This window comes from Dasypus novemcinctus, chromosome 8, assembly GCF_030445035.2.
Source record: "Dasypus novemcinctus isolate mDasNov1 chromosome 8, mDasNov1.1.hap2, whole genome shotgun sequence".
In the NCBI taxonomy this organism is placed as follows: Eukaryota; Metazoa; Chordata; class Mammalia; order Cingulata; family Dasypodidae; genus Dasypus; species Dasypus novemcinctus.
Window position 1 is genome coordinate 88,552,093 of NC_080680.1, and position 13,225 is coordinate 88,565,317.

Sequence of the window (13,225 nt, forward strand, 5' to 3'; positions counted from 1 at the left end):
GAAGGTAGCCCCTTCTAGGGAGATGAAATGAAACCCAGATCCTACTCCTAGAAACATGGCTATCTACTCCCCCAACACCTAACTAAATGGGTCCCCCTGAGGGCCACAAAACCAAGTAAAAAATATGGGTGGGAGGGCTATGGTTTATACTGTCAATTCTACAGAGGCTTTTAGGATTCAAAGAAAATATGTTTCCTACTCAAAGAATTATTGACAAGTTCATTCCAAAGTTCTTTCATCTGTCTATGCATTTAACTGTGCAAATTAGAAACAATTTACTGTTATTTAAATCAGCTTTCCTCTCTTTCCAGATCTCAGCCCGTTATTCAATGAATAAAAGGAATAATTATAAAATAATTGAGTCCTTAATATCAACAATTAATAAAAGTTACTAAGACAAGTAACTGATTTCTCAGTTACCCCCAAATGTCACCCCTACAAGCCTCCTTCAGATTATCAGAATGCCTGGGCAACGAATAGGCTCAATTTCATCTGAATGGGCACAATGAAAAGAAAACCAATACAAGGGGAATTAAAAAAAAAAAAAAAAGGAGTTGGGAAAGACTTGTCCTGTTATTTTGTTATAGTCTGTTATTTTGGAAAGCAGGGAGACTGCGTAAATTTAGCATCAATGTCAAGTTAACTAGAAAAGCAGGCTAACCAAATAGGTGGACATTTCCTGCTGTACTTAACTTGCCCCACCTTGAAACCCTCAGATTTCTGGGCTCAAATTTTAATGTCAAAGAGAATATTTGACTTATTTATGTGAGAAACCCAGAATATGCTAACTGCTCTTATCAAAAATAAGTCATTTTATCCTCCAAGGACCAGAGAAGGAATTAGGTACAAATGAATGATGAAAAGATTCTAAATTTGTCAGTAATGTGTGACCTTACATGAGCCACTTTGCCTCTCTATGCATCAATTTCCTAGAGTGATTAAAAATGGCAGGTGTAAATGAGATGGTTTCTCATATCTCTTCCAACTTAAAAACTATACTACAGGGACGAAGAGGTGGCTCAAGAGATTGGGCTCCTGTCTACCATATGGGAGGCCTTGGGTTCAATTCTCGGGGCCTCCTGGTGAAGGCAAGCTGGCCTGAGCGGCCGGGGAGAGCTAAGAGCAGACAGTGAGTGCTAACAATGGGGGGAGGGGGAGCTAAATAAAGTAAAATAAATAAATCTTTTTAAAAAACCAAACAAACTATATTCTACAAAGAGGACTCAGAATTGGTAAGGAAGCAGTCTAGGTAAGTTTTATGGTCCCTCTAGCTATTGTTCTATAAAAAAAGTATAAAAATTTTGCCACTGGGTAACATTTGGGAGTTATTCCCGTCATCCTATTAGACTGTCCCAGTTAAAAGGAAAGGATAAGCAGGCTAAGGATTAGGAATGGAAAATCAGTGAGAATGCTCACCACATTCAGCTCTGAGAAAAACAACATTGGTGAGATCTGTATGAGATCAGAGTTTCTAGTTCACAATCTTAGGGGATTATATCAGTTTCAAGAGGGGGTAAGAAAACACTGTTCACTCCTGACCAACTCTGTAAGCTACTTTCTAAGAGACTATCTTAGAGAAGTGAACATGAGGTGATTTTAGTCATGGAAGCATTCTTTCCATATTATTCTCCACATATTAACCAGTTTTCTTTTTAAACAAAGTCCAGTTTTTTGTGTTTTTTTTTCAATTATAAGGAAACTTATTCTTGACATGTCACTCCTATGCTTTAAGATCTTTAATGGCTCCTGTTTGGTAGAAAAATGAGTCTACCTGTTCAGCAGGGCATATAAGGCCCTTCATGAACTGGCCCTACATTCAGATCTGGTATCACCTCTCACCCATTCCCCTTACATCCTAGTCATATGAAAATTTTCCTTTTCCAAAATATGTAACTACCCTTTAAAAATGCTAAGCCATTGCACTGCTTCCTTTGCTCAGAATGTCTTTCTTCTCTCCCTAGGTAACTATTTATATTTCAATAAAGGAGGAAACTACAGAATTAACCAGTATTCAATGCTCTCTCCTTTCCAAATTCTCAGATTTAATCACACTCTTCTGTAGATTCACAGAGCACTTATATATACTTCCCATGGTATAATTAAACCAAGCAACCCAATCTTTGTATCCTGGATTTCTAGCATACAGAGATCCTTAAGAAGTGCTTGCTGAATAAATAATTAAGTACATGCTGAGTGTTGCAACTGCTATGGAGCAGTTCTGCATTCACTTGTAAGGGGTGCAGAGAGAGCTCAATAATCTAACCAAGTTTCACATTCCTCATTGTGAAATTGGAAATCCATCCAAGTAAAAGCTAGACAAGAATGGCAAACAAAGAATGTACTAACTGAAGCTATACAATTAGGTGTCAGTCTAATGATCAAGTCTGATATGCTAATTTTGGATTGACCATATGATGGTATATTCTAAGAAAGTAGCATCTCTTTTGACCATGGTAGAGTGGGAACTTAGGGAAATAAAGCTCAAGAAGGCACAATCTGTAGCATCAGTAGGACAGCTATGTTTGAAAAAAAATTTTTTTCTATTTTTAAAACAGGCTTCAAAAGAGTCCTTAAAACCAAAGACTGAGAGTAACCTCAAAAAATGAAGTGTCTGATCAGAGCAGAGTTTCTGTAATAATTACCAACAAGGCAGTTCTGGTTTATACTGCAGCCTGTCCTAAGTACAGCAGTCTATTTTGGAGAAGACCAGTTCTGACAAGGATCTTAAAGAATCACTATTATCACTAGTCACATCTACTAGTGTTTAAACATGACCTCACGCCTTCATCACATTTTGCTGTGTAATTATCGTTCTCTCCCTACCAAATTAATAAGTTCTTTAAGGGTAAACCATAACTTACTCTTAAGCACAGAACTTAGGACTTGGAACCTATCAGAGAGTCAATTATATTCTGAACTTGGAAATAAAAGAAATTGCTCACTTTATAATTAGGTAGTCAGAAACACAGGTCATTTGGTAAGCAAGTTGTGGAGTCTAAGGTGGCCAAAGGAGTCTGGTTTCCAGACCAGCTCACTAGCACCAGTGATTCCTAATATGTTTTGGTGCTAACACACTATACTGATAATTGTTTGGTTATTTATTTATTCCTTTCACCACCTCCTGTGTTTTTCATCCCCATTTTGGAGGGGGGAAAAAAAGGGAGGGATATAGTAATATTTAAAAAATAAATAAAAATTATTTTTGTTTTTAAGATTGAACCTTCTTAAGTAAACAATCAGGGTTAATAATTATGTATTTCCTTTGCTCTCATCCCTTAGGAAACAGTAAAGATGGAAAAATAGGGAAATGATGCATCTAATTTGCTTGCTTTCAAATACCAAAAAAGATATAGTTTATGTATAAAGCAGTAACCATGCTATACTTCAGTTTCCTGAAAGTAAAGTGTCTAAGTCTTTAGGATTAATGTTTATGGCATGTGTCCTACCTCCTCATATCACAGGATTCACTGCATTTCTAAAAATCCTTTAGCTGCTATGGAAATCACATTTGGAGAGCAGCCCTTTTAGATGAAAAAGAAATCTCCATCCTAATAGTGCATAGGTTTCACCTGAGCAAATTCCCCTGCTTGGGCCCAGCCTGCTGATCTGACCCTACCAACCCAGGCAGACAGTCCAAGGAGGCTTTGCTGAAATTAACCAACCTAAAAGGCCCTCTTTGTCACCCCAGTGAAGTAGAACAAGTCAATTCTATACCAAGTGCTTTGGTCAGGCAATAATGGACTTTTCTTTCCTGCAGTAGAACTGCTGACGTCAGTAGGTGGGAGATTTGCCAAGCCACAACTGGCTGACTCTTGGGAACTGGGCATGTATCTGAAAGTCATCAATGCTCTCCCTACTACTGTAAACATTCACAATTTTTACTTGCATGATTACAGGAGCCTAAGATTTATGGGTTAATAAAGAGTTCCCCCTCTTAACCTGATAGGGAGATGTTTCTAGTTTACCTACACAAGTTTCTGTTTCTTTTTTGCCCCTGAAAGGGAACAGAGATACAGGAAAAATACTCATATATCGCATCAAAGCTACTACTACCCAAAGGTGCTACAACCTCTACCCAAAACCATGTCATAGTTAAGTTACTAGAATTTCTTGGACTCTGCCAGTGTACAGTACATTCATTTCATGACTGAGGCTGCATATTGCAAGAACCCCGCCCTAGCCCTGGCACTGTGCAGCAGACTGATAAGGCAGATTCCAGAGAAAGTTCCAGGCTGTTCCAGTCCTAACGGGATTAACACCTTTGAGAGTGCTTCCTTTCTAGGAAGAACTTGGGAAATGTGCCATTAAAGAACAATATCCAGTCTTACTAGCTGGCTGTATGTATATTCCACTAACTGACTAAAAACTCCAACTGAGAAAAGTTCCTAGGAGTGCAATCACCTAACCACTTATCTCAAACCGGCAGATCAACTTTGATTTACTAAGTAAATCATTGTCCATAGAGAATGGACAGGAAAGGACTCACTAAATGTCTCCTCTATATGTTTAAGAATAGCTTCCCATTTAAAGAAACAAGAAAAAGGTCCTATTTTTTTCATATATTACTGGAGAAGACTGAAGATGAAGGCTATTTAAACACACTGCAATGCAGCAGTCAAAACGTTCGCTGCATCATTCAGCAAGCAATGTGAATTTATCTTAGGGGGATGAAAAAGAAATTACAACTATGCCATCTACTGCAATAAGTAAAAAGGACTTGTCAATGTTCTCACAATACTGACAAGTCTCTGTGAAGTAAGAGGGGTCCCAAAGATAGAAATGTTGACTAGAAATTTCTAACTTAATGTAGGTTTAACATACCTACAAATGACTCCCTTTATGTGAAACAAATTTATATATACTATCAACTGAAAATGGGTTCCTACAAAAGAGGCTAGTCATTAAAAAATATCTTTGTCTTCTTAATAAATGCCAAAAGAAAGCTGTCTGAGGCAGATCTTGGTACTCAGGTACTTTCAAAATGTAACCCTAACCTACAGAAACTAAATGCTTTCATTATGGGTATATATTTATCTTTGGGAGAGGAGGAGGCAGAGGGTGGGAATCATACTGTGTTAAGTAACACAAAAGACTGAAGAAACAAACATTTTCAAACCAAAGGCCAAACTTGTAAACTTGACATCTGCAGTGAGTGGTCTGCGACTCCCTCATACAGAGGGGAGGAATTTCATAATTATTTCCTCTACAGAATCCCAGAAAAAGGAAAAAAATTGTAAGGAAGATGAAACTCTCTAATAAAAACAAAGCACTGGGATTGTCATTCTTTCACCAAGCTGAATGCGCTGGGATGTTAAAGGCATTCAGAGTACAATAGAATTCTCAGGCAGGACACCAGATAAAACATTTTGCAAGGAAAGGAATGTTAGGGATGCACTAAAAGGACGAACAGATCACTTTGCTCTATGAAAACATTCATAAACATCACCCAAAGCAAAAGGTCATAAAAACCATTCATCAGTTTTGTTTTTGTTGCTTAGTCAGAGCCCAAATGTGCAGAACCGACAATGCCATTTTCCATGGCTTAGAAAGCCAGCCTACTACCACATTTTAGATTTGCAAAGCAAGAGAACTAAATCCATGGATGTGGAAGGGCTCCCCTGAGAACAAACCAAAGAACTGGTTAGCACCCATACAATTTTATATCAATTGATTCTCAGGTCAAACAAATTAATTCAAAACCAGGTCAGCTGCAGATTTTAGTGGCAGATCTGATGATAAGCAGATGGGTAAACAATACATAAGTTAAAACTGTCAATGCCATGAATAAAAATATTTTTGCTTTAAACCACATTCCAATCAGGATTGTGACTCTGCACTTCAGCCTTCAAATCGATTAATTCATTTCAACTTGTTAGCACAATTCTGCAAAGGTGAGCAGGGACTTAGCTCTAAGAAAGCAAAAGATTCATACTGCATTGCATCAAAATCCAGAAATGCACAGTGACATTGCGATAACTTACTTCAGAATGCTTCCCAAATACTATCTTGCTGCTACTTACCTTTTAACCTGTAAAATTCAGATAAGAGTATTTAAGTGCAACATATTGTTACTATGATTCAAAAACAGGAAAAGGTTATAATGTGGCCCATTTTTATAAGATTCATTTAAATAATTAACTGTTACAATTTATAAAAGGGCCTGCCTTGGATTTATCACCTATAATCCTAGAAATTTGCAAGTTTTATATTTCTCATTATGAGATATCAAGACATTAATTAAAACATTTTTTCTTTCTGAAAAAGGTCCAATTTGGCAAATGCTCAAAAGCCATACACAAATAAAACAGGTATGCATTGAGCTTTTTTAAACAATAAAATGTAAGCTCTACTTTATTACAAGGGTGGTGGCAGAAGAAATAAGTCAATGGGAACAGGAAACAAACCCAAGTTAACAAGATTTGTCAAATTAAAAATACCATTTTTAGTACATATTTTCAGATTATTTTTTCCAAATATCTGGGCTAATCTGTTTAAATCCCTTGGTTCTTAAGAACCAAGTTACTATCAATAAAAAAAATCTGCAAACACTACATGCAAACACCAGTAGGGTGCTAAGAAACTAAAAAATATATTCATGCCTTAAAGAGAGGAAGGTAAAAATAGGAGGCTTTGGAAATTTTTAGAGTAAGTTTACTAAGACTTCTGATCATGAAACATCAAAAACAAAACAAAAAACCCTAACCAATCTGCTTAACAGAAAGGTCATGCAGGCAGGGTTTTAATCCCCCCTCTCTTTGGATCATTCAACCTCTGACACAAATGTGTCTTCACTGCAAGCCAGGCAAAAATTGAAAAGGCAACACATTTCCTGCATGCTGGTCAAATACCTGGACTCTGCGTTTACGAAACGATGACAACATGATGGAGGAATGTGGAGTCTAAAGAGGGAGGGGGAAGAGCAAGATAACAAGCTTCTAAGGGTAAACTGAACAAAATAATTTAAAAATGAAGAAAACAGACCTTAAAAAACATATAAATCCAGATAAAAATAAATTTTCAGATATTTTCCTGTCTCCTTTGCCATTCTACACGTTTTTAATCCCACCAGGGATTTGAAATATGGAAAGAAAACCAAGGTTCTCTGATCTTAGTGGTTACTATCTACGTCCCTGTGCTGCCTTGGCCAAGTCACAACCCCTTTAGGCCTGTTTCCCCACTTGCCAAATAAATGTATAATTCTGAGTATACTTTTAAAAACTAAACATGCCTTCCCCTCCCCCCACAATCCAACACTCTGATAAATTCAGAGTCGCAGGACTAGATGACTCCTAAACTTCCTTCAATTCACTAATGAAAGCATGCTTTCATGAAATCAGAAACAAGAAAGAACTCAAGCTAAAAAGACCCGACTTGGACATAGTTTGCTGGAAAATTTTCTTTACAAAATACTATTCCCTGCTCAAAATTGGTACAAGAGGAATATGCAAAAAAGTTGGAAGGAAGGTGAAGGTCCAAAGCACAGCTGCTCCAGTCAGCTGGCCCCAAGTGATCAGCTATGCGTCTGCCCTCAGCATTTCTGGAGTCAGCATTTGTCATTAGGGTGTTTGCATTCTTCTACTGTACTCAGCCAACCACAGATGAAATGCTGCAGCAGACAGGCGTGCATAACTAGTGGAGTCCTAGCAGAGCCCACTGAGGATATGATTACAAAGGCAGGCCAGCCTTAGGCCTCCTGTCCTTGGTACAGGTTCAACAATGACAAGACTGCGGTGGACTATTCCTGAGCTCTACCTCTCATGCTCTGCAGCTGGCTCCTCCCTTTGGGATGAAGGTGAGTAGGAAAAGTAGGGAAAATTCTAACCCTGGGAACCAAAAGATATAATTAAAACAGCTCTCCCCAACTAAACTTGTTCATCAGATTGTTTGACAGGCTGACATTAGCGCTTGTGACATCAGATTTCTCTAATTATGAAATTACTGTGCCAAGACAAAAGCATATCAGAGAATTGGGTACTAAGCTGATGATTTATCAACAAGAACCACTTAACACCTATCCAGTACAGAGTAAATCCTCCTTTTGATTCTTGCCACCTAGGTCCCTGGATAACTGCTAACACACTTTGAAGGGTCCCTTTGAGTAATTACTGGCCCAGTTACTAAAAAAGGATTGTTAATTTCCTGCACAGAGGCACTTACTGCAGCCTTTTTGCCCCCTGCAGCACATTTTTTTTTTAAACTTTGACTTGAATTTGACCTTTCAAAATCTAAGACATTAGCTACAAGGAAAGAGAAATTGACTAGCTTAAGTTGGAACCTTGGCTCAATGGCTTCAAACAGCTAGTGTTTCGGCTGCTATTCTTAAGATTTCGTTCCCTGGCTGCAGGACACCCCCACCCTTCCATCTTTGATACATTCTGTTCACTTAAGTCCAATTGCTATGACGACGCAATTTCTCAACACGTTACGAAAATACTTCATATGGTCTCTCTTCTATTTTCCCTTCACAGCCAGGATTCCAAGTTTTTCTAAAATACCATGATGGAGACAGAACAAAGGGCCTAAATATGTTAGGATCTATTATGTAAAAGAGATCTGACCAGGTGTTACCGCAGTTCAAGCATCATCTCAACCCAGTTTCACGAGCTATTCAGGCTTTCACTTAAAACATATTCAACCCTTAACTTTAACAAACCCCTTATTTAAAATATATTTTATTCCAATATATTAAAGAGACTTTTAAAAGCCATTTTCGTTGGATAGCACCAAATTCGCAGGGACGGCTTTCAAACAAAAGATTGCTCTATTTTTCAACGCTAACAACGGTTGTAACATTTTTTACTAAAAATATACTGCACTGTCCGGAAAGACCCGGTCTCGAGGGGGAAGGGGGTTAAGATATTAAGTTATTTGATTTGTGTCTCCTACAAAGAGAGACATCTACCTATTGTTTACAAGCAAATCACAATTGAGAAGGAAAAAGATGTTTATTACAAGAAAGAGAACAAAATGGCTAGTCTCGGACTTTTTCACGTCTGGAGAGGGAGCTACGACTCTCCATTCAGAATGGAATTAAGGTCAAAGGGCTCTCTGCTCTAAGGTATGGGCCCTTCCTCCTTCAGGGGTTGGGCCGGCGTTGCTGCCGACCCTCAATCTTGCGGTGGTTTGGGAAAATGAGCGGCAGGACTCGCTCCCCGCGGAGGATAGGGACTGGGGCTGGCGGTGGGAGCACCCTGCAAAGGGGGAGATGGGTCGAAGATCCCAACGCGGGCCTCCACCCCACCTGCGGCAGCCGGATGGAGCAGGGCGGGGCCGCGGCCGGCGGGCGGAGAGGGGGGTGCAGGGAGGCACCCGACGGCCTTCCCCCCGCCCCCCTCAATGACATTCCAGCCGCGGGCGCCGGGGCTAGGCCAGGCCGCCCCTCGGGAGCCCACGCGCCACAAAGCCAGCCGGTCTCGGCCGGCCCGTCCGGTTCCGCACCCGACTGAAGGGAGCAATGAGGCGGGCCGGGCTCACCTGCCCTGGCGCCGGCTCCGCCCCAGGGCTTCCCCGTCCACCCCTTCCCTGTGGCCCGGCTCCCCGAGCCGGGGTCGGCTGCCCAGGCGCCCTGCACCCCCTCTCACCCGCTCCTGGGGGTGCTGAGGGACCGACGCGCGACCGCGGCCTCCGCTCCTCGCCGTTTGCTCCGCAGCGGGTTAGTGGCAGCGACGCGCGCGCCCCGCCTCTTTTATAGGCGGCCACGCGCGTTCTGGAGGCGGGCGGGCGCGAGCGCGGGGGAAGCGCCCCCAAGCGGTTCGAGGGGCGGGGTAGCGCTCTGGTAGCGCAAAGGGGGCGGAGCTCCTGAGGGTTCGCCCCTCTACAGCTCGGCGGAAAGGGCCGAACGCTCCCGGAAGGAGCCGAAAGCGGCGAGGCCGGGGAAGAGGAGAGGGGCGGGTTGAGACGCCGACGTCTGGGGAAAGAGGGCGCGCGCAAAGGGTGGGGTTTGGTGGTGCAGTGGAGTCACTGCCTCCGCCCTGTCGGCCCGAGATGCTCCAGCGACACCCCACTCCCCGCAGTTTAGGTCCTCTAATCCTGCCCCTCCCCTCTCTGCGGAGAATCTTCTCCACCCCAGCCCGGAGCCCCTGGGAGCCCTTCCAGAACTGCAGTGAAGGGCGGGGCAGGGGCCATCGCTGCAGTCTGGCTGGGGATGCTGCGCCGTGGCCGCAAAAACGCCTAGTCCCACGGGGTGAGGTCACCCGTCCTCTTCTCTTCTTCCAGCCCACTTTCTCTAGAAGGAGGCTGGTGCTGGTGGCCCGACAGCCTACTCTCCCCGCAGCCATGCTCTGATGAGGACTGGGGTCTAGAAAATGAGCATGATATTGGGACACCAGTTTGAGAGGGTGTTATGGAGAAAAGGCCAAATCTGGATCATAAAAATAAAGTCAACTTGTTTACTGAGGTATAAATCTGTCATTCTAAGATTTGGGGAGTTAATTTCTTGTATCCCTACAGCCAAAGCTTCCTCACCCGTTGCCAATAGAGTCAGATGCATTTGTCTTATTTTATAAACAAGACATTAAGGTTCTTTCTGCCACAATGAATTGAACTTTCCTTACCTACCAGACACTCAGCTAAATACTTCACATATATTGCCTATTTTTAAAAAATGTATTTATCTTTGCAATAATCTTATGAGGTTGATAGTATTTTCTCCATTTTACAAATAAGCACCCTCACAGAGAGGTCTCTGCTGAAGGTCACAAAGCTAGCAAAAAAAAAAAAAAAAACTAGCTAGGATTTGAATCCTAGCAATCAGAACCTTCTCTCAAACAGTATGCTACACTACTTCTCCATAGGAAAGGGAGGCATTGTGGTGCAGGTGGGTGCCAGGCTGCTGAGAAGAGAAAAATAAAGAGGATACCCCCTAGCAGTTTAAGAGCCTGATTCTAAACTCTAGTCCAGATACCCTCTGGTAAGAAGCCCTTTTCCCACACCCATTCCAGTGACAGCTAGGCTTCCTCATTGAGAGCAGCACCGAGGATATTCCTGTGCAGCCAGGCAGACTAGAAATTCATGAAGGCAGTTCATGAAGGCCCCAGCTTCCTGGTTACCAAGCAGCCCTTCTCTTTAAATAAATATAAAGGCACTGGGCTCTGACCCAGCACCTGGGCCCAGGCCCAGCCCTGAGCTCCCTGGTTCTCTGCAGTTTGTCTTCTTTTTCTGCGCCTGGAATCTGCAGTCTTATTTTCTAAGCTGCCTTGGCTGTAGCCAAAAAATTCCCCACTCCCTCACTCCATCAGAGTGGAGGGAAAAGAAAAGGAGTGGCCACACCGCAGAAGCAGCACTCCAGAATGTGGAGGAAAACCGTAGGAGCTGAGAGGCGTTTTCTGCAGTCTTCTATGTAGAGAAAACAAGGCCTGGTAACTCCTCCTTAGAGTGTGCATTTCTGGGAACAGCTGATGGCGTCGATAGTCTCCTCTTTAGTGAGTAGCAGCAAAGTGTTTAATCATTCATCTCTGGGTACAAAATGGCTAACACAATCGTAGCTCTCCAAAATTGCTAAGACATTCTGCTCTAGCAGGGAACAGGTCTGAGGGCCGTGGGCAGGAGATATAAAAAGAATTTTTCTTTCAAATCATCCCGGCCCCATAATGAAATGAGGGTTTTGCTGCTTTTTGCCAGATGTAAAACCGATTGGAGACTAAGAGCTTCTGAATTGATACAAAAACTAAAATCTTATTTATTTTTTTGTCTGATCTGAAACATGGCCAAGAAACAGTATTCCCAGTCCTCCTCACTTCCCACTCACTCACCTACCCTATTCTGCATTTGGCACTAGAAATGAGACATTTAAAAAGCCATTTTTCTTCAGTATTCTATTGTCTGCCTACCTCACCTCCCACCAATTTCACCATATGCCTGACACTCCGCTTAGGTGTGGGGAAAGGAGATGATTCAGTAGATAATGACCCTCTTCATTTTCTGAAACTCATTCAGAAACACAAATGTGTGCACACACAGACACAGACACACAGGAAGTGTAGCACAGCTCTGTAACCCATTAATTCCACGTTCTCAGTCACATCTCTCTTGGTCTCCTGAATAGCAGCCAGTAGGACTGAATTCTAAGCTCCTTTCTAGCTCCTGCAGTCCTTTGAAGGTTTGACATGCACCCTATACTTAGGCATCTCTGTAGTCTCAATATCTAGTTGTTCAAAAAGGACAAACATTGGGAAATAAACTAATTGTAATGAATTCAGCCATGGAAAGTCATTTGCCACTCCCTGGGAGGGAAATACATGCATACACAAAGCAAAGTTGACAGACAAGCACTTCCACTATTTTCCCTCCCTCCAAGGGAGCTGCCTGGGAAGAGTCACAGGCTGGCAAGCGGACTGTACTAAGGGATTCCCATATACCCCACTCCCCCTCCCACATTTTCCCCTATTAATAACATCTTAAAATAGTATGGTACATTTGTTACAATTGATGAATAAATATTGAAGCATTGCTACTAATCAAAGTCTATAGTTTACAGTGTGGTTTACACTTAATTCCAATGCCCTAAAAATGCACTGTCCTTCTAAAAGCAGGGACATTAGAGCAGATACTGATGGAAGAACTGACAGTTGGGCGTATGGCCTGACAGTTGCCAGGATGGCTTGTTTAAAAGGAACTCCCAAGTAATCACAGAGAGATGGATTCCCTGCTCCCTTCCTCCATTGTCCTAATCAGGGTTCCTCTCTACATCTGTACTTTTTTTATTTTTCACCACATCTGTACTCTTGTGGGACTGCCTGTTAGGCCAAATCAGTCTCCATGCCTCCCACTTATCTTGAACACACTGCTAGAATTGGTTCTACTATGAGAAACCTTTTAGAAAACTTTAATAGCTTCCCACTGCTTACAGGATAGCCCGAACTATTTAGAGTCCAGAGCATCCACAATCTTGTTCCAACTTACCTTTCCAGCATCATGTCCCCTGCTTTTCTCCACCAACCCTGAGTTTAGTCACTTCCTAAACACATTGTGTATTTTTCCGACTTCAAGCTTTTGCTCATACTTTTCCCACTAATTAGAATGTCCTTCTTCCCTGACACTCACCTCTCATTTCTGCTTGGCAAATCTTAGCATTTTGAATATATATAGGCAGAACTTTTCTGGAAGAACAGTTTGGCAAAATGGATCAAAATATAAAAAACATACCATTTGACCCAGCAATGTTACATCTAGGAATTTATTCTAAGGAAGTAGCACAAATATATTTATCCACCCCCCCCGCCGCCAT

General features: G+C 42.0%; 1 protein-coding gene across 15 annotated transcripts in view; it reads right to left on the minus strand.

The window, feature by feature from the left end:
• SPTAN1 (spectrin alpha, non-erythrocytic 1) overlaps positions 1-9,749 on the minus strand; it is a 66,438-nt gene extending 56,689 nt beyond the window's left edge. For 10 of the 15 annotated variants that reach the window (XM_058302301.2, XM_058302297.2, XM_058302300.2 and 7 more), the window contains exon 1: positions 9,582-9,708. The gene's annotated coding sequence lies outside the window, so the exon portion shown is untranslated. Of the gene's footprint in view, positions 1-9,581 lie in introns of all 15 variants that reach the window. The other 5 variants (XM_058302302.1, XM_071216939.1, XM_071216940.1 and 2 more) reach the window with 2 other exon arrangements.
• Positions 9,750-13,225: the final 3,476 nt, after the last annotated feature.